A 24,705-nucleotide genomic window follows, 5' to 3' on the forward strand; every position below is an offset into this window, starting at 1 on the left:
GACTGGGCACTAGTTGTAGGGGCCACAAGGGACCCCGTGGCACCAGTTTGATGCACCAGCCTTTTATTTTTTGGACTGGGCAATTGACAAGGGGATCGTAGGTGACCCCCTGGCACTAGTTTCAGGCTCAGGCTGATTGTTTGTTAGACTGGGCACTAGTTGTAGGGGCCACAAGGGACCCCCTGGCACCAGTTTCTGGCTCCGGCCTATTGTTTGTTAGACTGGGCTCTAGTTGTAGGGGTCACAAGGGACCCCCTGGCACCAGCTTCTGTCTCCGGCCGTTTGTTTGTTAGACTGGGCACTAGTTGTAGGGGCCAAACGGGACCCCCTGGCACCAGTTTCAGGCTCCGGCCTATAGTTTGTTAGACTGGGCACTAGACGTTGGGGCCGCAAGGGACCCCTGGGCACCAGTTTGGGGCTCCGGCCTGTTTTTATTAGACTGGGCACTAGACTTGGGGGTCATAGTTCACACACTAACACCAGTTTAAGGCTCCGGACGATTGTTTGTTAGACTGGGCACTAGTTGTAGGGGCCACAAGGGACCCCCTGGCACCAGTTTCATGCACCAGCCTTTTGTTTTTTGGACTGGGCACTTGACAAGGGGATCGTAGGTGACCCCCTGGCATTAGTTTCAGGATCAGGCCGATTGTTTGTTAGACTGGGCACTAGTTGTAGGGGCCACAAGGGACCCCCTGGCACCAGTTTCTGGCTCCGGCCTATTGTTTGTTAGACTGGGCTCTAGTTGTAGGGGTCACAAGGGACCCCCTGGCACCAGCTTCTGTCTTCGGCCGTTTGTTTGTTAGACTGGGCACTAGTTGTAGGGGCCAAACGGGACCCCCTGGCACCAGTTTCAGGCTCCGGCCTATAGTTTGTTAGACTGGGCACTAGACGCTGGGGCCGCAAGGGACCCCTGGGCACCAGTTTGGGGCTCCGGCCTATTTTTATTAGACTGGGCACTAGACGTGGAGGTCATAGTTGACACCCTAACACCAGTTTAAGGCTCCGGCCTATAGTTTGTTAGACTGGGCACTAGACGTTGGGGCCGCAAGGGACCCCTGGGCACCAGTTTGGGGCTCCGGCCTGTTTTTATTAGACTGGGCACTAGACTTGGGGGTCATAGTTGACACCCTAACACCAGTTTAAGGCTCCGGACGATTGTTTGTTAGACTGGGCACTAGTTGTAGGGGCCACAAGGGACCCCCTGGCACCAGTTTCATGCACCAGCCTTTTGTTTTTTGGACTGGGCACTTGACAAGGGGATCGTAGGTGACCCCCTGGCATTAGTTTCAGGATCAGGCCGATTGTTTGTTAGACTGGGCACTAGTTGTAGGGGCCACAAGGGACCCCCTGGCACCAGTTTCTGGCTCCGGCCTATTGTTTGTTAGACTGGGCTCTAGTTGTAGGGGTCACAAGGGACCCCCTGGCACCAGCTTCTGTCTCCGGCCGTTTGTTTGTTAGACTGGGCACTAGTTGTAGGGGCCAAACGGGACCCCCTGGCACCAGTTTCAGGCTCCGGCCTATAGTTTGTTAGACTGGGCACTAGACGTTGGGGCCGCAAGGGACCCCTGGGCACCAGTTTGGGGCTCCGGCCTATTTTTATTAGACTGGGCACTAGACGTGGAGGTCATAGTTGACACCCTAACACCAGTTTAAGGCTCCGGACGATTGTTTGTTAGACTGGGCACTAGTTGTAGGGGCCACAAGGGACCCCCTGGCACCAGTTTCATGCACCAGCCTTTTGTTTTTTGGACTGGGCACTTGACAAGGGGATCGTAGGTGACCCCCTGGCATTAGTTTCAGGATCAGGCCGATTGCTTGTTAGACTGGGCACTAGTTGTAGGGGCCACAAGGACCCCCTGGCACCAGTTTCTGGCTCCGGCCTTTTGTTTGTTAGACTGGGCTCTAGTTGTAGGGGTCACAAGGGACCCCCTGGCACCAGCTTCTGTCTCCGGCCGTTTGTTTGTTAAACTGGGCACTAGTTGTAGGGGCCAAATGGGACCCCCTGGCACCAGTTTCAGGCTCTGGTCTATTGTTTGTTAGACTGGGCACTAGACGTTGGGGCCGCAAGGGACCCCTGGGCACCAGTTTGGGGCTCCGGACAGTTTTTATTAGACTGGGCACTAGACGTGGGGGTCATAGTTGACACCCTAACACCAGTTTAAGGCTCCGGACGATTGTTTGTCAGACTGGGCACTAGTTGTAGGGGCCAAACGGGACCCCCTGGCACCAGTTTCAGGCTCCGGCCTATTGTTTGTTAGACTGGGCACTAGTTGTAGGGGCACAAGGGACCCCCTGGCACCAGTTTCAGGCACCAGCCTTTCGTTTTTTGGACTGGGCACTAGACAAGGGGATCGCAGGTGACCCCCAGTACTAGTTTCAGGCTCAGGCCGATTGTTTGTTAGACTGGGCACTAGTTGTAGGGACCACAAGGGACCCCCTGGCACCAGTTACAGGCTCAGGGCAATTGTTTGTTACACTGGGCACTAGACGTAGGGGCCACAAGGGACCCCCTGGCACCAGTTTCAGACTCCGGCCTTTTGTTTTCTAGATTAGGCACTAGACGTGGGGGTTACAGGTAACCGCACTACTTGTGGGGGCCGCAGTTGACCACCTGGCACCAGTTTCAGGCACTGGCCTTTTGTTTGTTAGACTGGGCACTAGTTGTAGGGGCCAAACGGGACCCCCTGGCACCAGTTTCAGGCTCCGGCCAATTGTTTGTTAGACTGGGCACTAGACGTTGGGGCCGCAAGGGACCCCTGGGCACCAGTTTGGGGCTCCGGCCTGTTTTTATTAGACTGGGCACTAGACGTGGGGGTCGTAGTTGACACCCTAACACCAGTTTCAGGCTCCGGACAACTGTTTGTTAGACTGGGCACTAGTTGTAGGGACCCCCTGGCACCAGTTTCAGGCACCAGCCTTTTGTTTTATGGACTGGGCACTAGACAAGGGGATCACAGGTGATCCCCGGTACTAGTTTCAGGCTCAGGCCGATTGTTTGTTAGACTGGGCACTAGTTGTAGGGGTCAAACGGGACCCCCTGGCACCAGTTTCAGGCTCCAGCCTATTGTTTGTTAGACTGGGCACTAGTTGTTGGGGCCGCAAGTTACCCCTGGGCACCAGTTTGGGGCTCCGGCCTATTTTTATTAGACTGGGCACTAGACGTGGGGGTCATAGTTGACAACCTAACACCAGTTTAAGGCTCCGGACAATTGTTTGTTAGACTGGGCACTAGTTGTAGGGGCCACAAGGGACCCCCTGGCACCAGTTTCAGGCACCGGCCTTTTGTTTTTTGGACTGGGCACTAGACAAGGGGATAGCAGGTGACCCCCGGTACTAGTTTCAGGCTCAGGCCGATTGTTTGTTAGACTGGGCACTAGTTGTAGGGGCCATAATGGACCCCCTGGCACCAGTTTCAGGCACCGCCCCTTTGTTTTTTGGACTGGGCACTAAATGTTGTGTCCGCAAGGGTCCCCCTGGCACCAGTTTCAGGCTCCGGCCTTTTGTTTGTTAGACTGGGCACTAGACGTTGGGGCCGCAAGGGACCCCTGGGCACCAGTTTGGGGCTCCGGCCTGTTTTTATTAGACTGGGCACTAGACGTGGGGGTCATAGTTGACACCCTAAAATCAGTTTAAGGCTCCGGACGATTGTTTGTTAGACTGGGCACTAGTTGTAGGGGCCACAAGGGACCCCGTGGCACCAGTTTGATGCACCAGCCTTTTATTTTTTGGTCTGGGCACTTGACAAGGGGATCGTAGGTGACCCCCTGGCACTAGTTTCAGGCTCAGGCTGATTGTTTGTTAAACTGGGCACTAGTTGTAGGGGCCACAAGGGACCCCCTGGCACCAGTTTCTGGCTCCGGCCTATTGTTTGTTAGACTGGGCTCTAGTTGTAGGGGTCACAAGGGACCCCCTGGCACCAGCTTCTGTCTCCAGCCGTTTGTTTGTTAGACTGGGCACTAGTTGTAGGGGCCAAACGGGACCCCCTGGCACCAGTTTCAGGCTCCGGCCTATAGTTTGTTAGACTGGGCACTAGACGTTGGGGCCGCAAGGGACCCCTGGGCACCAGTTTGGGGCTACGGCCTGTTTTTATTAGACTGGGCACTAGACGTGGGGGTCATAGTTGACACCCTAACACCAGTTTAAGGCTCCGGACGATTGTTTGTTAGACTGGGCACTAGTTGTAGGGGCCACAAGGGACCCCGTGGCACCAGTTTGATGCACCAGCCTTTTATTTTTTGGACTGGGCACTTGACAAGGGGATCGTAGGTGACCCCCTGGCACTAGTTTCAGGCTCAGGCTGATTGTTTGTTAGACTGGGCACTAGTTGTAGGGGCCACAAGGGACCCCCTGGCACCAGTTTCTGGCTCCGGCCTATTGTTTGTTAGACTGGGCTCTAGTTGTAGGGGTCACAAGGGACCCCCTGGCACCAGCTTCTGTCTCCAGCCGTTTGTTTGTTTGTTAGACTGGGCACTAGTTGTAGGGGCCAAACGGGACCCCCTGGCACCAGTTTCAGGCTCCGGCCTATAGTTTGTTAGACTGGGCACTAGACGTTGGGGTCGCAAGGGACCCCTGGGCACCAGTTTGGGGCTACGGCCTGTTTTTATTAGACTGGGCACTAGACGTGGGGGTCATAGTTGACACCCTAACACCAGTTTATGGCTCCGGACGATTGTTTGTTAGACTGGGCACTAGTTGTAGGGGCCACAAGGTTCCCCTGGCACCAGTTTCATGCACCAGCCTTTTATTTTTTGGACTGGGCACTTGACAAGGGGATCGTAGGTGACCCCCTGGCATTATTTTCAGGATCAGGCCGATTGTTTGTTAGACTGGGCACTAGTTGTAGGGGCCACAAGGGACCCCCTGGCACCAGTTTCAGCACCAGCCTTTTATTTTTTGGACTGGACACTAGACAAGGGGATCGCAGGTGACCCCCTGGCACTAGTTTCAGGATCAGGCCGATTGTTTGTTAGACTGGGCACTAGTTGTAGGGGCCACAAGGGACCCCCTGGAACCAGTTTCAGGCTCCGGTCTATTATTTGTTAGACTGGGCTCTAGTTGTAGGTGCCACAAGGGACCCCCTGGCACCAGCTTCTGTCTCCAGCCGTTTGTTTGTTAGACTGGGCACTAGTTGAAGGGGCCAAATGGGATCCCCTGGCACCAGTTTCAGGCCGCGGTCTATTGTTTGTTAGACTGGGCACGAGACGTTGGGGCCGCAAGGGACCCCTGGGCACCAGTTTGGGGCTCCGGTCTGTTTTTATTAGACTGGGCACTAGACGTGGGGGTCGTAGTTGACACCCTAACACCAGTTTCAGGCTCCGGACAATTGTTTGTTAGACTGGGCACTAGCTGTAGGGGCCACAAGGGACCCCCTGGCACCAGTTTCAGGCACTAGCCTTTTGTTTTTTGGACTGGGTACTAGATAAGGGGATCGCAGGCAATAGTTTCAGGCTCAGGCCGATTGTTTGTTAGACTGGGCACTAGTTGTAGGGGCCACAAGGGACCCCCTGGCACCAGTTTCAGGCTCAGGGCAATTGTTTGTTACACTGGGCACTAGACGTAGGGGCCACAAGGGACCCCCTGGCACCAGTTTCAGACTCCGGCCTTTTGTTTTCTAGATTGGGCACTAGACGTGGGGGTTACAGGTAACCCCCTAGCACCAGTTTCGTATTCAGGCCGGTTGTTAGAGTGGGCACTACTTGTGGGGGCCGCAGTTGACCACCTGGCACCAGTTTCAGGCACTGGCCTTTTGTTTGTTAGACTGGGCACTAGTTGTAGGGGCCAAACGGGACCCCCTGGCACCAGTTTCAGGCTCCGGCCAATTGTTTGTTAGACTGGGCACTAGACGTTGGGGCCGCAAGGGACCCCTGGGCACCAGTTTGGGGCTCCGGCCTGTTTTTATTAGACTGGGCACTAGACGTGGGGGTCGTAGTTGACACCCTAACACCAGTTTCAGGCTCCGGACAATTGTTTGTTAGACTGGGCACTAGTTGTAGGGACCACAAGGGACCCCCTGGCACCAGTTTCAGGTACCAGCCTTTTGTTTTATGGACTGGGCACTAGACAAGGGGATCACAGGTGATCCCCAGTACTAGTTTCAGGCTCAGGCCGATTGTTTGTTAGACTGGGCACTAGTTGTAGGGGCCAAACGGGACCCCCTGGCACCAGTTTCAGGCTCGGGCCTATTGTTTGTTAGACAGGGCACTAGACGTTGGGGCCGCAAGTTACCCCTGGGCACCAGTTTGGGGCTCCGGCCTATTTTTATTAGACTGGGCACTAGACGTGGGGGTCATAGTTGACAACCTAACACCAGTTTAAGGCTCCGGACAATTGTTTGTTAGACTGGGCACTAGTTGTAGGGGCCACAAGGGACCCCCTGGCACCAGTTTCAAGCACCGGCCTTTTGTTTTTTGGACTGGGCACTAGACAAGGGGATCGCAGGTGACCCCCGGTACTAGTTTCAGGCTCAGGCCGATTGTTTGTTAGACTGGGCACTAGTTGTAGGGGCCATAATGGACCCCCTGGTACCAGTTTCAGGCACCGCCCCTTTGTTTTTTGAACTGGGCACTAAATGTTGTGTCCGCAAGGGTCCCCCTGGCACCTGTTTCAGGCTCCGGCCTTTTGTTTGCTAGACTGGGCACTAGTTGTAGGGGCCAAACGGGACCCCCTGGCACCAGTTTCAGGCTCCGGCCAATTGTTTGTTAGACTGGGCACTAGACGTTGGGGCCGCAAGGGACCCCTGGGCACCAGTTTGGGGCTCCGGCCTGTTTTTATTAGACTGGGCACTAGACGTGGGGGTCGTAGTTGACACCCTAACACCAGTTTCAGGCTCCGGACAATTGTTTGTTAGACTGGGCACTAGTTGTAGGGACCACAAGGGACCCCCTGGCACCAGTTTCAGGCACCAGCCTTTTGTTTTATGGACTGGGCACTAGACAAGGGGATCACAGGTGATCCCCGGTACTAGTTTCAGGCTCAGGCCGATTGTTTGTTAGACTGGGCACTAGTTGTAGGGGCGATAATGGACCCCCTGGCACCAGTTTCAGGCACCGCACCTTTGTTTTTTGGACTGGGCACTAAATGTTGTGTCCGCAAGGGTCCCCCTGGCACCAGTTTCAGGCTCCGGCCTTATGTTTGTTAGACTGGGCACTAGTTGTAGGGGCCAAACGGGACCCCCTGGCACCAGTTTCAGGCTCCGGCCAATTGTTTGTTAGACTGGGCACTAGACGTTGGGGCCGCAAGGGACCCCTGGGCACCAGTTTGGGGCTCCGGCCTGTTTTTATTAGACTGGGCACTAGACGTGGGGGTCGTAGTTGACACCCTAACACCAGTTTCAGGCTCCGGACAATTGTTTGTTAGACTGGGCACTAGTTGTAGGGACCACAAGGGACCCCCTGGCACCAGTTTCAGGAACCAGCCTTTTGTTTTATGGACTGGGCACTAGACAAGGGGATCACAGGTGATCCCCGGTACTAGTTTCAGGCTCAGGCCGATTGTTTGTTAGACTGGGCACTAGTTGTAGGGGCCAAACGGGACCCCCTGGCACCAGTTTCAGGCTCCGGCCTATTGTTTGTTAGACTGGGCACTAGACGTTGGGGCCGCAAGGGACCCCTGGGCACCAGTTTCAGGCTCCGGCCTATTTTTATTAGACTGGGCACTAGACGTGGGGGTCATAGTTGACAACCTAACACCAGTTTAAGGCTCCGGACAATTGTTTGTTAGACTGGGCACTAGTTGTAGGGGCCACAAGGGACCCCCTGGCACCAGTTTCAGGCACCAGCCTATTGTTTTTTGGACTGGGCACTAGACAAGGGGATCGCAGGTGACCCCCGGTACTAGTTTCAGGCTCAGGCCGATTGTTTGTTAGACTGGGCACTAGTTGTAGGGGCCATAATGGACCCCCTGGCACCAGTTTCAGGCACCGCCCCTTTGTATTTTTGGACTGGGCACTAAATGTTGTGTCCGCAAGGGTCCCGCTGGCACCAGTTTCAGGCTCCGGCCTTTTGTTTGTTAGACTGGGCACTAGTTGTAGGGGCCAAACGGGACCCCCTGGCACCAGTTTCAGGCTCCGGCCTATTGTTTGTTAAACTGGGCACTAGACGTTGGGGCCGCAAGGGACCCCTGGGTACCAGTTTGGGGCTCCGGCCTATTTTTATTAGACTGGGCACTAGACGTGGGGGTCATAGTTGACACCCTAAAATCAGTTTAAGGCTCCGGACGATTGTTTGTTAGACTGGGCACTAGTTGTAGGGGCCACAAGGGACCCCGTGGCACCAGTTTGATGCACCAGCCTTTTATTTTTTGGACTGGGCAATTGACAAGGGGATCGTAGGTGACCCCCTGGCACTAGTTTCAGGCTCAGGCTGATTGTTTGTTAGACTGGGCACTAGTTGTAGGGGCCACAAGGGACCCCCTGGCACCAGTTTCTGGCTCCGGCCTATTGTTTGTTAGACTGGGCTCTAGTTGTAGGGGTCACAAGGGACCCCCTGGCACCAGCTTCTGTCTCCGGCCGTTTGTTTGTTAGACTGGGCACTAGTTGTAGGGGCCAAACGGGACCCCCTGGCACCAGTTTCAGGCTCCGGCCTATAGTTTGTTAGACTGGGCACTAGACGTTGGGGCCGCAAGGGACCCCTGGGCACCAGTTTGGGGCTCCGGCCTGTTTTTATTAGACTGGGCACTAGACTTGGGGGTCATAGTTCACACACTAACACCAGTTTAAGGCTCCGGACGATTGTTTGTTAGACTGGGCACTAGTTGTAGGGGCCACAAGGGACCCCCTGGCACCAGTTTCATGCACCAGCCTTTTGTTTTTTGGACTGGGCACTTGACAAGGGGATCGTAGGTGACCCCCTGGCATTAGTTTCAGGATCAGGCCGATTGTTTGTTAGACTGGGCACTAGTTGTAGGGGCCACAAGGGACCCCCTGGCACCAGTTTCTGGCTCCGGCCTATTGTTTGTTAGACTGGGCTCTAGTTGTAGGGGTCACAAGGGACCCCCTGGCACCAGCTTCTGTCTCCGGCCGTTTGTTTGTTAGACTGGGCACTAGTTGTAGGGGCCAAACGGGACCCCCTGGCACCAGTTTCAGGCTCCGGCCTATAGTTTGTTAGACTGGGCACTAGACGTTGGGGCCGCAAGGGACCCCTGGGCACCAGTTTGGGGCTCCGGCCTATTTTTATTAGACTGGGCACTAGACGTGGAGGTCATAGTTGACACCCTAACACCAGTTTAAGGCTCCGGCCTATAGTTTGTTAGACTGGGCACTAGACGTTGGGGCCGCAAGGGACCCCTGGGCACCAGTTTGGGGCTCCGGCCTGTTTTTATTAGACTGGGCACTAGACTTGGGGGTCATAGTTGACACCCTAACACCAGTTTAAGGCTCCGGACGATTGTTTGTTAGACTGGGCACTAGTTGTAGGGGCCACAAGGGACCCCCTGGCACCAGTTTCATGCACCAGCCTTTTGTTTTTTGGACTGGGCACTTGACAAGGGGATCGTAGGTGACCCCCTGGCATTAGTTTCAGGATCAGGCCGATTGTTTGTTAGACTGGGCACTAGTTGTAGGGGCCACAAGGGACCCCCTGGCACCAGTTTCTGGCTCCGGCCTATTGTTTGTTAGACTGGGCTCTAGTTGTAGGGGTCACAAGGGACCCCCTGGCACCAGCTTCTGTCTCCGGCCGTTTGTTTGTTAGACTGGGCACTAGTTGTAGGGGCCAAACGGGACCCCCTGGCACCAGTTTCAGGCTCCGGCCTATAGTTTGTTAGACTGGGCACTAGACGTTGGGGCCGCAAGGGACCCCTGGGCACCAGTTTGGGGCTCCGGCCTATTTTTATTAGACTGGGCACTAGACGTGGAGGTCATAGTTGACACCCTAACACCAGTTTAAGGCTCCGGACGATTGTTTGTTAGACTGGGCACTAGTTGTAGGGGCCACAAGGGACCCCCTGGCACCAGTTTCATGCACCAGCCTTTTATTTTTTGGACTGGGCACTTGACAAGGGGATCGTAGGTGACCCCCTGGCATTAGTTTCAGGATCAGGCCGATTGTTTGTTAGACTGGGCACTAGTTGTAGGGGCCACAAGGGACCCCCTGGCACCAGTTTCTGGCTCCGGCCTTTTGTTTGTTAGACTGGGCTCAAGTTGTAGGGGTCACAAGGGACCCCCTGGCACCAGCTTCTGTCTCCGGCCGTTTGTTTGTTAAACTGGGCACTAGTTGTAGGGGCCAAATGGGACCCCCTGGCACCAGTTTCAGGCTCTGGTCTATTGTTTGTTAGACTGGGCACTAGACGTTGGGGCCGCAAGGGACCCCTGGGCACCAGTTTGGGGCTCCGGACAGTTTTTATTAGACTGGGCACTAGACGTGGGGGTCATAGTTGACACCCTAACACCAGTTTAAGGCTCCGGACGATTGTTTGTCAGACTGGGCACTAGTTGTAGGGGCCACAAGGGACCCCCTGGCACCAGTTTCAGGCTCCGGCCTATTGTTTGTTAGACTGGGCTCTAGTTGTAGGGGCCACAAGTGATCCCCTGGCACCAGCTTCTGTCTCCGGCCGTTTGTTTGTTAGACTGGGCACTAGTTGTAGGGGCCAAATGGGATCCCCTGGCACCAGTTTCAGGCTCTGGTCTATTGTTTGTTAGACTGGGCACGAGACGTTGGGGCCGCAAGGGACCCCTGGGCACTGGCCTTTTGTTTGTTAGACTGGGCACTAGTTGTAGGGGTCAAACGGAACCCCCTGGCACCAGTTTCAGGCTCCGGCCTATTGTTTGTTAGACTGGGCACTAGACGTTGGGGCCGCAAGGGACGCCTGGGCACAAGTTTGGGGCTCCGGCCTGTTTTTATTAGATTGGGCACTAGACGTGGGGGTCATAGTTGACACCCTAACACCAGTTTAAGGCTCCGGACGATTGTTTGTTAGACTGGGCACTAGTTGTAGGGGCCAAACGGGACCCCCTGGCACCAGTTTCAGGCTCCGGCCTATTGTTTGTTAGACTGGGCACTAGACGTTGGGGCCGCAAGGGACCCCTGGGCACCAGTTTCAGGCTCCGGCCTATTTTTATTAGACTGGGCACTAGACGTGGGGGTCATAGTTGACAACCTAACACCAGTTTAAGGCTCCGGACAATTGTTTGTTAGACTGGGCACTAGTTGTAGGGGCCACAAGGGACCCCCTGGCACCAGTTTCAGGCACCAGCCTATTGTTTTTTGGACTGGGCACTAGACAAGGGGATCGCAGGTGACCCCCGGTACTAGTTTCAGGCTCAGGCCGATTGTTTGTTAGACTGGGCACTAGTTGTAGGGGCCATAATGGACCCCCTGGCACCAGTTTCAGGCACCGCCCCTTTGTATTTTTGGACTGGGCACTAAATGTTGTGTCCGCAAGGGTCCCGCTGGCACCAGTTTCAGGCTCCGGCCTTTTGTTTGTTAGACTGGGCACTAGTTGTAGGGGCCAAACGGGACCCCCTGGCACCAGTTTCAGGCTCCGGCCTATTGTTTGTTAAACTGGGCACTAGACGTTGGGGCCGCAAGGGACCCCTGGGTACCAGTTTGGGGCTCCGGCCTATTTTTATTAGACTGGGCACTAGACGTGGGGGTCATAGTTGACACCCTAAAATCAGTTTAAGGCTCCGGACGATTGTTTGTTAGACTGGGCACTAGTTGTAGGGGCCACAAGGGACCCCGTGGCACCAGTTTGATGCACCAGCCTTTTATTTTTTGGACTGGGCAATTGACAAGGGGATCGTAGGTGACCCCCTGGCACTAGTTTCAGGCTCAGGCTGATTGTTTGTTAGACTGGGCACTAGTTGTAGGGGCCACAAGGGACCCCCTGGCACCAGTTTCTGGCTCCGGCCTATTGTTTGTTAGACTGGGCTCTAGTTGTAGGGGTCACAAGGGACCCCCTGGCACCAGCTTCTGTCTCCGGCCGTTTGTTTGTTAGACTGGGCACTAGTTGTAGGGGCCAAACGGGACCCCCTGGCACCAGTTTCAGGCTCCGGCCTATAGTTTGTTAGACTGGGCACTAGACGTTGGGGCCGCAAGGGACCCCTGGGCACCAGTTTGGGGCTCCGGCCTGTTTTTATTAGACTGGGCACTAGACTTGGGGGTCATAGTTCACACACTAACACCAGTTTAAGGCTCCGGACGATTGTTTGTTAGACTGGGCACTAGTTGTAGGGGCCACAAGGGACCCCCTGGCACCAGTTTCATGCACCAGCCTTTTGTTTTTTGGACTGGGCACTTGACAAGGGGATCGTAGGTGACCCCCTGGCATTAGTTTCAGGATCAGGCCGATTGTTTGTTAGACTGGGCACTAGTTGTAGGGGCCACAAGGGACCCCCTGGCACCAGTTTCTGGCTCCGGCCTATTGTTTGTTAGACTGGGCTCTAGTTGTAGGGGTCACAAGGGACCCCCTGGCACCAGCTTCTGTCTCCGGCCGTTTGTTTGTTAGACTGGGCACTAGTTGTAGGGGCCAAACGGGACCCCCTGGCACCAGTTTCAGGCTCCGGCCTATAGTTTGTTAGACTGGGCACTAGACGTTGGGGCCGCAAGGGACCCCTGGGCACCAGTTTGGGGCTCCGGCCTATTTTTATTAGACTGGGCACTAGACGTGGAGGTCATAGTTGACACCCTAACACCAGTTTAAGGCTCCGGCCTATAGTTTGTTAGACTGGGCACTAGACGTTGGGGCCGCAAGGGACCCCTGGGCACCAGTTTGGGGCTCCGGCCTGTTTTTATTAGACTGGGCACTAGACTTGGGGGTCATAGTTGACACCCTAACACCAGTTTAAGGCTCCGGACGATTGTTTGTTAGACTGGGCACTAGTTGTAGGGGCCACAAGGGACCCCCTGGCACCAGTTTCATGCACCAGCCTTTTGTTTTTTGGACTGGGCACTTGACAAGGGGATCGTAGGTGACCCCCTGGCATTAGTTTCAGGATCAGGCCGATTGTTTGTTAGACTGGGCACTAGTTGTAGGGGCCACAAGGGACCCCCTGGCACCAGTTTCTGGCTCCGGCCTATTGTTTGTTAGACTGGGCTCTAGTTGTAGGGGTCACAAGGGACCCCCTGGCACCAGCTTCTGTCTCCGGCCGTTTGTTTGTTAGACTGGGCACTAGTTGTAGGGGCCAAACGGGACCCCCTGGCACCAGTTTCAGGCTCCGGCCTATAGTTTGTTAGACTGGGCACTAGACGTTGGGGCCGCAAGGGACCCCTGGGCACCAGTTTGGGGCTCCGGCCTATTTTTATTAGACTGGGCACTAGACGTGGAGGTCATAGTTGACACCCTAACACCAGTTTAAGGCTCCGGACGATTGTTTGTTAGACTGGGCACTAGTTGTAGGGGCCACAAGGGACCCCCTGGCACCAGTTTCATGCACCAGCCTTTTATTTTTTGGACTGGGCACTTGACAAGGGGATCGTAGGTGACCCCCTGGCATTAGTTTCAGGATCAGGCCGATTGTTTGTTAGACTGGGCACTAGTTGTAGGGGCCACAAGGGACCCCCTGGCACCAGTTTCTGGCTCCGGCCTTTTGTTTGTTAGACTGGGCTCTAGTTGTAGGGGTCACAAGGGACCCCCTGGCACCAGCTTCTGTCTCCGGCCGTTTGTTTGTTAAACTGGGCACTAGTTGTAGGGGCCAAATGGGACCCCCTGGCACCAGTTTCAGGCTCTGGTCTATTGTTTGTTAGACTGGGCACTAGACGTTGGGGCCGCAAGGGACCCCTGGGCACCAGTTTGGGGCTCCGGACAGTTTTTATTAGACTGGGCACTAGACGTGGGGGTCATAGTTGACACCCTAACACCAGTTTAAGGCTCCGGACGATTGTTTGTCAGACTGGGCACTAGTTGTAGGGGCCACAAGGGACCCCCTGGCACCAGTTTCAGGCTCCGGCCTATTGTTTGTTAGACTGGGCTCTAGTTGTAGGGGCCACAAGTGATCCCCTGGCACCAGCTTCTGTCTCCGGCCGTTTGTTTGTTAGACTGGGCACTAGTTGTAGGGGCCAAATGGGATCCCCTGGCACCAGTTTCAGGCTCTGGTCTATTGTTTGTTAGACTGGGCACGAGACGTTGGGGCCGCAAGGGACCCCTGGGCACTGGCCTTTTGTTTGTTAGACTGGGCACTAGTTGTAGGGGTCAAACGGAACCCCCTGGCACCAGTTTCAGGCTCCGGCCTATTGTTTGTTAGACTGGGCACTAGACGTTGGGGCCGCAAGGGACGCCTGGGCACAAGTTTGGGGCTCCGGCCTGTTTTTATTAGATTGGGCACTAGACGTGGGGGTCATAGTTGACACCCTAACACCAGTTTAAGGCTCCGGACGATTGTTTGTTAGACTGGGCACTAGTTGTAGGGGCCACAAGGGACCCCCTGGCACCAGTTTCATGCACCAGCCTTTTATTTTTTAGACTGGGCACTAGACAAGGGGATCATAGGTGACCCCATGGCACTAGTTTCAGGCTCAGGCCGATTGTTTGTTAGACTGGGCACTAGTTGTAGGGGCCACAAGGGACCCCCTGGCACCAGTTTCTGGCTCCGGCCTATTGTTTGTTAGACTGGGCTCTAGTTGTAGGGGTCACAAGGGACCCCCTGGCACCAGCTTCTGTCTCCGGCCGTTTGTTTGTTAGACTGGGCACTAGTTGTAGGGGCCAAACGGGACCCCCTGGCACCAGTTTCAGGCTCCGGCCTATAGTTTGTTAGACTGGGCACTAGACGTTGGGGCCGCAAGGGACCCCTGGGCACCAGTTTGGGGCTCCGGCCTATTTTTATTAGACTGGGCACTAGACGTGGAGGTCATAGTTGACACCCTAACACCAGTTTAAGGCTCCGGACGATTGTTTGTTAGACTGGGCACTAGTTGTAGGGGCCACAAGGGACCCCCTGGCACCAGTTTCATGCACCAGCCTTTTGTTTTTTGGACTGGGCACTTGACAAGGGGATCGTAGGTGACCCCCTGGCATTAGTTTCAGGATCAGGCCGATTGCTTGTTAGACTGGGCACTAGTTGTAGGGGCCACAAGGACCCCCTGGCACCAGTTTCTGGCTCCGGCCTTTTGTTTGTTAGACTGGGCTCTAGTTGTAGGGGTCACAAGGGACCCCCTGGCACCAGCTTCTGTCTCCGGCCGTTTGTTTGTTAAACTGGGCACTAGTTGTAGGGGCCAAATGGGACCCCCTGGCACCAGTTTCAGGCTCTGGTCTATTGTTTGTTAGACTGGGCACTAGACGTTGGGGCCGCAAGGGACCCCTGGGCACCAGTTTGGGGCTCCGGACAGTTTTTATTAGACTGGGCACTAGACGTGGGGGTCATAGTTGACACCCTAACACCAGTTTAAGGCTCCGGACGATTGTTTGTCAGACTGGGCACTAGTTGTAGGGGCCAAACGGGACCCCCTGGCACCAGTTTCAGGCTCCGGCCTATTGTTTGTTAGACTGGGCACTAGTTGTAGGGGCACAAGGGACCCCCTGGCACCAGTTTCAGGCACCAGCCTTTCGTTTTTTGGACTGGGCACTAGACAAGGGGATCGCAGGTGACCCCCAGTACTAGTTTCAGGCTCAGGCCGATTGTTTGTTAGACTGGGCACTAGTTGTAGGGACCACAAGGGACCCCCTGGCACCAGTTACAGGCTCAGGGCAATTGTTTGTTACACTGGGCACTAGACGTAGGGGCCACAAGGGACCCCCTGGCACCAGTTTCAGACTCCGGCCTTTTGTTTTCTAGATTAGGCACTAGACGTGGGGGTTACAGGTAACCGCACTACTTGTGGGGGCCGCAGTTGACCACCTGGCACCAGTTTCAGGCACTGGCCTTTTGTTTGTTAGACTGGGCACTAGTTGTAGGGGCCAAACGGGACCCCCTGGCACCAGTTTCAGGCTCCGGCCAATTGTTTGTTAGACTGGGCACTAGACGTTGGGGCCGCAAGGGACCCCTGGGCACCAGTTTGGGGCTCCGGCCTGTTTTTATTAGACTGGGCACTAGACGTGGGGGTCGTAGTTGACACCCTAACACCAGTTTCAGGCTCCGGACAACTGTTTGTTAGACTGGGCACTAGTTGTAGGGACCCCCTGGCACCAGTTTCAGGCACCAGCCTTTTGTTTTATGGACTGGGCACTAGACAAGGGGATCACAGGTGATCCCCGGTACTAGTTTCAGGCTCAGGCCGATTGTTTGTTAGACTGGGCACTAGTTGTAGGGGTCAAACGGGACCCCCTGGCACCAGTTTCAGGCTCCAGCCTATTGTTTGTTAGACTGGGCACTAGTTGTTGGGGCCGCAAGTTACCCCTGGGCACCAGTTTGGGGCTCCGGCCTATTTTTATTAGACTGGGCACTAGACGTGGGGGTCATAGTTGACAACCTAACACCAGTTTAAGGCTCCGGACAATTGTTTGTTAGACTGGGCACTAGTTGTAGGGGCCACAAGGGACCCCCTGGCACCAGTTTCAGGCACCGGCCTTTTGTTTTTTGGACTGGGCACTAGACAAGGGGATAGCAGGTGACCCCCGGTACTAGTTTCAGGCTCAGGCCGATTGTTTGTTAGACTGGGCACTAGTTGTAGGGGCCATAATGGACCCCCTGGCACCAGTTTCAGGCACCGCCCCTTTGTTTTTTGGACTGGGCACTAAATGTTGTGTCCGCAAGGGTCCCCCTGGCACCAGTTTCAGGCTCCGGCCTTTTGTTTGTTAGACTGGGCACTAGACGTTGGGGCCGCAAGGGACCCCTGGGCACCAGTTTGGGGCTCCGGCCTGTTTTTATTAGACTGGGCACTAGACGTGGGGGTCATAGTTGACACCCTAAAATCAGTTTAAGGCTCCGGACGATTGTTTGTTAGACTGGGCACTAGTTGTAGGGGCCACAAGGGACCCCGTGGCACCAGTTTGATGCACCAGCCTTTTATTTTTTGGTCTGGGCACTTGACAAGGGGATCGTAGGTGACCCCCTGGCACTAGTTTCAGGCTCAGGCTGATTGTTTGTTAAACTGGGCACTAGTTGTAGGGGCCACAAGGGACCCCCTGGCACCAGTTTCTGGCTCCGGCCTATTGTTTGTTAGACTGGGCTCTAGTTGTAGGGGTCACAAGGGACCCCCTGGCACCAGCTTCTGTCTCCAGCCGTTTGTTTGTTAGACTGGGCACTAGTTGTAGGGGCCAAACGGGACCCCCTGGCACCAGTTTCAGGCTCCGGCCTATAGTTTGTTAGACTGGGCACTAGACGTTGGGGCCGCAAGGGACCCCTGGGCACCAGTTTGGGGCTACGGCCTGTTTTTATTAGACTGGGCACTAGACGTGGGGGTCATAGTTGACACCCTAACACCAGTTTAAGGCTCCGGACGATTGTTTGTTAGACTGGGCACTAGTTGTAGGGGCCACAAGGGACCCCGTGGCACCAGTTTGATGCACCAGCCTTTTATTTTTTGGACTGGGCACTTGACAAGGGGATCGTAGGTGACCCCCTGGCACTAGTTTCAGGCTCAGGCTGATTGTTTGTTAGACTGGGCACTAGTTGTAGGGGCCACAAGGGACCCCCTGGCACCAGTTTCTGGCTCCGGCCTATTGTTTGTTAGACTGGGCTCTAGTTGTAGGGGTCACAAGGGACCCCCTGGCACCAGCTTCTGTCTCCAGCCGTTTGTTTGTTTGTTAGACTGGGCACTAGTTGTAGGGGCCAAACGGGACCCCCTGGCACCAGTTTCAGGCTCCGGCCTATAGTTTGTTAGACTGGGCACTAGACGTTGGGGTCGCAAGGGACCCCTGGGCACCAGTTTGGGGCTACGGCCTGTTTTTATTAGACTGGGCACTAGACGTGGGGGTCATAGTTGACACCCTAACACCAGTTTAAGGCTCCGGACGATTGTTTGTTAGACTGGGCACTAGTTGTAGGGGCCACAAGGTTCCCCTGGCACCAGTTTCATGCACCAGCCTTTTATTTTTTGGACTGGGCACTTGACAAGGGGATCGTAGGTGACCCCCTGGCATTATTTTCAGGATCAGGCCGATTGTTTGTTAGACTGGGCACTAGTTGTAGGGGCCACAAGGGACCCCCTGGCACCAGTTTCAGCACCAGCCTTTTATTTTTTGGACTGGACACTAGACAAGGGGATCGCAGGTGACCCCCTGGCACTAGTTTCAGGATCAGGCCGATTGTTTGTTAGACTGGGCACTAGTTGTAGGGGCCACAAGGGACCCCCTGGAACCAGTTTCAGGCTCCGGTCTATTATTTGTTAGACTGGGCTCTAGTTGTAGGTGCCACAAGGGACCCCCTGGCACCAGCTTCTGTCTCCAGCCGTTTGTTTGTTAGACTGGGCACTAGTTGAAGGGGCCAAATGGGATCCCCTGGCACCAGTTTCAGGCCGCGGTCTATTGTTTGTTAGACTGGGCACGAGACGTTGGGGCCGCAAGGGACCCCTGGGCACCAGTTTGGGGCTCCGGTCTGTTTTTATTAGACTGGGCACTAGACGTGGGGGTCGTAGTTGACACCCTAACACCAGTTTCAGGCTCCGGACAATTGTTTGTTAGACTGGGCACTAGCTGTAGGGGCCACAAGGGACCCCCTGGCACCAGTTTCAGGCACTAGCCTTTTGTTTTTTGGACTGGGTACTAGATAAGGGGATCGCAGGCAATAGTTTCAGGCTCAGGCCGATTGTTTGTTAGACTGGGCACTAGTTGTAGGGGCCACAAGGGACCCCCTGGCACCAGTTTCAGGCTCAGGGCAATTGTTTGTTACACTGGGCACTAGACGTAGGGGCCACAAGGGACCCCCTGGCACCAGTTTCAGACTCCGGCCTTTTGTTTTCTAGATTGGGCACTAGACGTGGGGGTTACAGGTAACCCCCTAGCACCAGTTTCGTATTCAGGCCGGTTGTTAGAGTGGGCACTACTTGTGGGGGCCGCAGTTGACCACCTGGCACCAGTTTCAGGCACTGGCCTTTTGTTTGTTAGACTGGGCACTAGTTGTAGGGGCCAAACGGGACCCCCTGGCACCAGTTTCAGGCTCCGGCCAATTGTTTGTTAGACTGGGCACTAGACGTTGGGGCCGCAAGGGACCCCTGGGCACCAGTTTGGGGCTCCGGCCTGTTTTTATTAGACTGGGCACTAGACGTGGGGGTCGTAGTTGACACCCTAACACCAGTTTCAGGCTCCGGACAATTGTTTGTTAGACTGGGCACTAGTTGTAGGGACCACAAGGGACTCCCTGGCACCAGTTTCAGGTACCAGCCTTTTGTTTTATGGACTGGGCACTAGACAAGGGGATCACAGGTGATCCCCAGTACTAGTTTCAGGCTCAGGCCGATTGTTTGTTAGACTGGGCACTAGTTGTAGGGGCCAAACGGGACCCCCTGGCACCAGTTTCAGGCTCGGGCCTATTGTTTGTTAGACAGGGCACTAGACGTTGGGGCCGCAAGTTACCCCTGGGCACCAGTTTGGGGCTCCGGCCTATTTTTATTAGACTGGGCACTAGACGTGGGGGTCATAGTTGACAACCTAACACCAGTTTAAGGCTCCGGACAATTGTTTGTTAGACTGGGCACTAGTTGTAGGGGCCACAAGGGACCCCCTGGCACCAGTTTCAAGCACCGGCCTTTTGTTTTTTGGACTGGGCACTAGACAAGGGGATCGCAGGTGACCCCCGGTACTAGTTTCAGGCTCAGGCCGATTGTTTGTTAGACTGGGCACTAGTTGTAGGGGCCATAATGGACCCCCTGGTACCAGTTTCAGGCACCGCCCCTTTGTTTTTTGAACTGGGCACTAAATGTTGTGTCCGCAAGGGTCCCCCTGGCACCTGTTTCAGGCTCCGGCCTTTTGTTTGCTAGACTGGGCACTAGTTGTAGGGGCCAAACGGGACCCCCTGGCACCAGTTTCAGGCTCCGGCCAATTGTTTGTTAGACTGGGCACTAGACGTTGGGGCCGCAAGGGACCCCTGGGCACCAGTTTGGGGCTCCGGCCTGTTTTTATTAGACTGGGCACTAGACGTGGGGGTCGTAGTTGACACCCTAACACCAGTTTCAGGCTCCGGACAATTGTTTGTTAGACTGGGCACTAGTTGTAGGGACCACAAGGGACCCCCTGGCACCAGTTTCAGGCACCAGCCTTTTGTTTTATGGACTGGGCACTAGACAAGGGGATCACAGGTGATCCCCGGTACTAGTTTCAGGCTCAGGCCGATTGTTTGTTAGACTGGGCACTAGTTGTAGGGGCGATAATGGACCCCCTGGCACCAGTTTCAGGCACCGCACCTTTGTTTTTTGGACTGGGCACTAAATGTTGTGTCCGCAAGGGTCCCCCTGGCACCAGTTTCAGGCTCCGGCCTTATGTTTGTTAGACTGGGCACTAGTTGTAGGGGCCAAACGGGACCCCCTGGCACCAGTTTCAGGCTCCGGCCAATTGTTTGTTAGACTGGGCACTAGACGTTGGGGCCGCAAGGGACCCCTGGGCACCAGTTTGGGGCTCCGGCCTGTTTTTATTAGACTGGGCACTAGACGTGGGGGTCGTAGTTGACACCCTAACACCAGTTTCAGGCTCCGGACAATTGTTTGTTAGACTGGGCACTAGTTGTAGGGACCACAAGGGACCCCCTGGCACCAGTTTCAGGAACCAGCCTTTTGTTTTATGGACTGGGCACTAGACAAGGGGATCACAGGTGATCCCCGGTACTAGTTTCAGGCTCAGGCCGATTGTTTGTTAGACTGGGCACTAGTTGTAGGGGCCAAACGGGACCCCCTGGCACCAGTTTCAGGCTCCGGCCTATTGTTTGTTAGACTGGGCACTAGACGTTGGGGCCGCAAGGGACCCCTGGGCACCAGTTTCAGGCTCCGGCCTATTTTTATTAGACTGGGCACTAGACGTGGGGGTCATAGTTGACAACCTAACACCAGTTTAAGGCTCCGGACAATTGTTTGTTAGACTGGGCACTAGTTGTAGGGGCCACAAGGGACCCCCTGGCACCAGTTTCAGGCACCAGCCTATTGTTTTTTGGACTGGGCACTAGACAAGGGGATCGCAGGTGACCCCCGGTACTAGTTTCAGGCTCAGGCCGATTGTTTGTTAGACTGGGCACTAGTTGTAGGGGCCATAATGGACCCCCTGGCACCAGTTTCAGGCACCGCCCCTTTGTTTTTTGGACTGGGCACTAAATGTTGTGTCCGCAAGGGTCCCGCTGGCACCAGTTTCAGGCTCCGGCCTTTTGTTTGTTAGACTGGGCACTAGTTGTAGGGGCCAAACGGGACCCCCTGGCACCAGTTTCAGGCTCCGGCCTATTGTTTGTTAAACTGGGCACTAGACGTTGGGGCCGCAAGGGACCCCTGGGTACCAGTTTGGGGCTCCGGCCTATTTTTATTAGACTGGGCACTAGACGTGGGGGTCATAGTTGACACCCTAAAATCAGTTTAAGGCTCCGGACGATTGTTTGTTAGACTGGGCACTAGTTGTAGGGGCCACAAGGGACCCCGTGGCACCAGTTTGATGCACCAGCCTTTTATTTTTTGGACTGGGCAATTGACAAGGGGATCGTAGGTGACCCCCTGGCACTAGTTTCAGGCTCAGGCTGATTGTTTGTTAGACTGGGCACTAGTTGTAGGGGCCACAAGGGACCCCCTGGCACCAGTTTCTGGCTCCGGCCTATTGTTTGTTAGACTGGGCTCTAGTTGTAGGGGTCACAAGGGACCCCCTGGCACCAGCTTCTGTCTCCGGCCGTTTGTTTGTTAGACTGGGCACTAGTTGTAGGGGCCAAACGGGACCCCCTGGCACCAGTTTCAGGCTCCGGCCTATAGTTTGTTAGACTGGGCACTAGACGTTGGGGCCGCAAGGGACCCCTGGGCACCAGTTTGGGGCTCCGGCCTGTTTTTATTAGACTGGGCACTAGACTTGGGGGTCATAGTTCACACACTAACACCAGTTTAAGGCTCCGGACGATTGTTTGTTAGACTGGGCACTAGTTGTAGGGGCCACAAGGGACCCCCTGGCACCAGTTTCATGCACCAGCCTTTTGTTTTTTGGACTGGGCACTTGACAAGGGGATCGTAGGTGACCCCCTGGCATTAGTTTCAGGATCAGGCCGATTGTTTGTTAGACTGGGCACTAGTTGTAGGGGCCACAAGGGACCCCCTGGCACCAGTTTCTGGCTCCGGCCTATTGTTTGTTAGACTGGGCTCTAGTTGTAGGGGTCACAAGGGACCCCCTGGCACCAGCTTCTGTCTCCGGCCGTTTGTTTGTTAGACTGGGCACTAGTTGTAGGGGCCAAACGGGACCCCCTGGCACCAGTTTCAGGCTCCGGCCTATAGTTTGTTAGACTGGGCACTAGACGTTGGGGCCGCAAGGGACCCCTGGGCACCAGTTTGGGGCTCCGGCCTATTTTTATTAGACTGGGCACTAGACGTGGAGGTCATAGTTGACACCCTAACACCAGTTTAAGGCTCCGGCCTATAGTTTGTTAGACTGGGCACTAGACGTTGGGGCCGCAAGGGACCCCTGGGCACCAGTTTGGGGCTCCGGCCTGTTTTTATTAGACTGGGCACTAGACTTGGGGGTCATAGTTGACACCCTAACACCAGTTTAAGGCTCCGGACGATTGTTTGTTAGACTGGGCACTAGTTGTAGGGGCCACAAGGGACCCCCTGGCACCAGTTTCATGCACCAGCCTTTTGTTTTTTGGACTGGGCACTTGACAAGGGGATCGTAGGTGACCCCCTGGCATTAGTTTCAGGATCAGGCCGATTGTTTGTTAGACTGGGCACTAGTTGTAGGGGCCACAAGGGACCCCCTGGCACCAGTTTCTGGCTCCGGCCTATTGTTTGTTAGACTGGGCTCTAGTTGTAGGGGTCACAAGGGACCCCCTGGCACCAGCTTCTGTCTCCGGCCGTTTGTTTGTTAGACTGGGCACTAGTTGTAGGGGCCAAACGGGACCCCCTGGCACCAGTTTCAGGCTCCGGCCTATAGTTTGTTAGACTGGGCACTAGACGTTGGGGCCGCAAGGGACCCCTGGGCACCAGTTTGGGGCTCCGGCCTATTTTTATTAGACTGGGCACTAGACGTGGAGGTCATAGTTGACACCCTAACACCAGTTTAAGGCTCCGGACGATTGTTTGTTAGACTGGGCACTAGTTGTAGGGGCCACAAGGGACCCCCTGGCACCAGTTTCATGCACCAGCCTTTTATTTTTTGGACTGGGCACTTGACAAGGGGATCGTAGGTGACCCCCTGGCATTAGTTTCAGGATCAGGCCGATTGTTTGTTAGACTGGGCTCTAGTTGTAGGGGTCACAAGGGACCCCCTGGCACCAGCTTCTGTCTCCGGCCGTTTGTTTGTTAAACTGGGCACTAGTTGTAGTGGCCAAATGGGACCCCCTGGCACCAGTTTCAGGCTCTGGTCTATTGTTTGTTAGACTGGGCACTAGACGTTGGGGCCGCAAGGGACCCCTGGGCACCAGTTTGGGGCTCCGGACAGTTTTTATTAGACTGGGCACTAGACGTGGGGGTCATAGTTGACACCCTAACACCAGTTTAAGGCTCCGGACGATTGTTTGTCAGACTGGGCACTAGTTGTAGGGGCCACAAGGGACCCCCTGGCACCAGTTTCAGGCTCCGGCCTATTGTTTGTTAGACTGGGCTCTAGTTGTAGGGGCCACAAGTGATCCCCTGGCACCAGCTTCTGTCTCCGGCCGTTTGTTTGTTAGACTGGGCACTAGTTGTAGGGGCCAAATGGGATCCCCTGGCACCAGTTTCAGGCTCTGGTCTATTGTTTGTTAGACTGGGCACGAGACGTTGGGGCCGCAAGGGACCCCTGGGCACTGGCCTTTTGTTTGTTAGACTGGGCACTAGTTGTAGGGGTCAAACGGAACCCCCTGGCACCAGTTTCAGGCTCCGGCCTATTGTTTGTTAGACTGGGCACTAGACGTTGGGGCCGCAAGGGACGCCTGGGCACAAGTTTGGGGCTCCGGCCTGTTTTTATTAGATTGGGCACTAGACGTGGGGGTCATAGTTGACACCCTAACACCAGTTTAAGGCTCCGGACGATTGTTTGTTAGACTGGGCACTAGTTGTAGGGGCCACAAGGGACCCCCTGGCACCAGTTTCATGCACCAGCCTTTTATTTTTTAGACTGGGCACTAGACAAGGGGATCATAGGTGACCCCATGGCACTAGTTTCAGGCTCAGGCCGATTGTTTGTTAGACTGGGCACTAGTTGTAGGGGCCACAAGGGACCCCCTGGCACCAGTTTCTGGCTCCGGAATATTGTTTGTTAGACTGGGCTCTAGTTGTAGGGGTCACAAGGGAACCCATGGCACCAGCTTCTGTCTCCGGCTGTTTGTTTGTTAGACTGGGCACTAGTTGTAGGGGCCACAAGGGACCCCCTGGCAGCAGTTTCAGGCTCAGGGCAATTGTTTGTTACACTGGGCACTAGACGTAGGGGCCACAAGGGACCCCCTGGCACCAGTTTCAGACTCCGGCCTTTTGTTTTCTAGATTAGGCACTAGACGTGGGGGTTACAGGTAACCCCCTAGCACCAGTTTCGTATTCAAGCCGGTTTTTAGAGTGGGCACTACTTGTGGGGGCCGCAGTTGACCACCTGGCACCAGTTTCAGGCACTGGCCTTTTGTTTGTTAGACTGGGCACTAGTTGTAGGGGCCAAACGGGACCCCCTGGCACCAGTTTCAGGCTCCGGCCTATTGTTTGTTAGACTGGGCACTAGACGTTGGGGCCGCAAGGGACCCCTGGGCACCAGTTTGGGGCTCCGGCC

The sequence above is a fragment of the Pseudophryne corroboree genome, chromosome 10 (genome assembly GCF_028390025.1).
Source record: "Pseudophryne corroboree isolate aPseCor3 chromosome 10, aPseCor3.hap2, whole genome shotgun sequence".
Lineage (NCBI taxonomy): Eukaryota > Metazoa > Chordata > Amphibia > Anura > Myobatrachidae > Pseudophryne > Pseudophryne corroboree.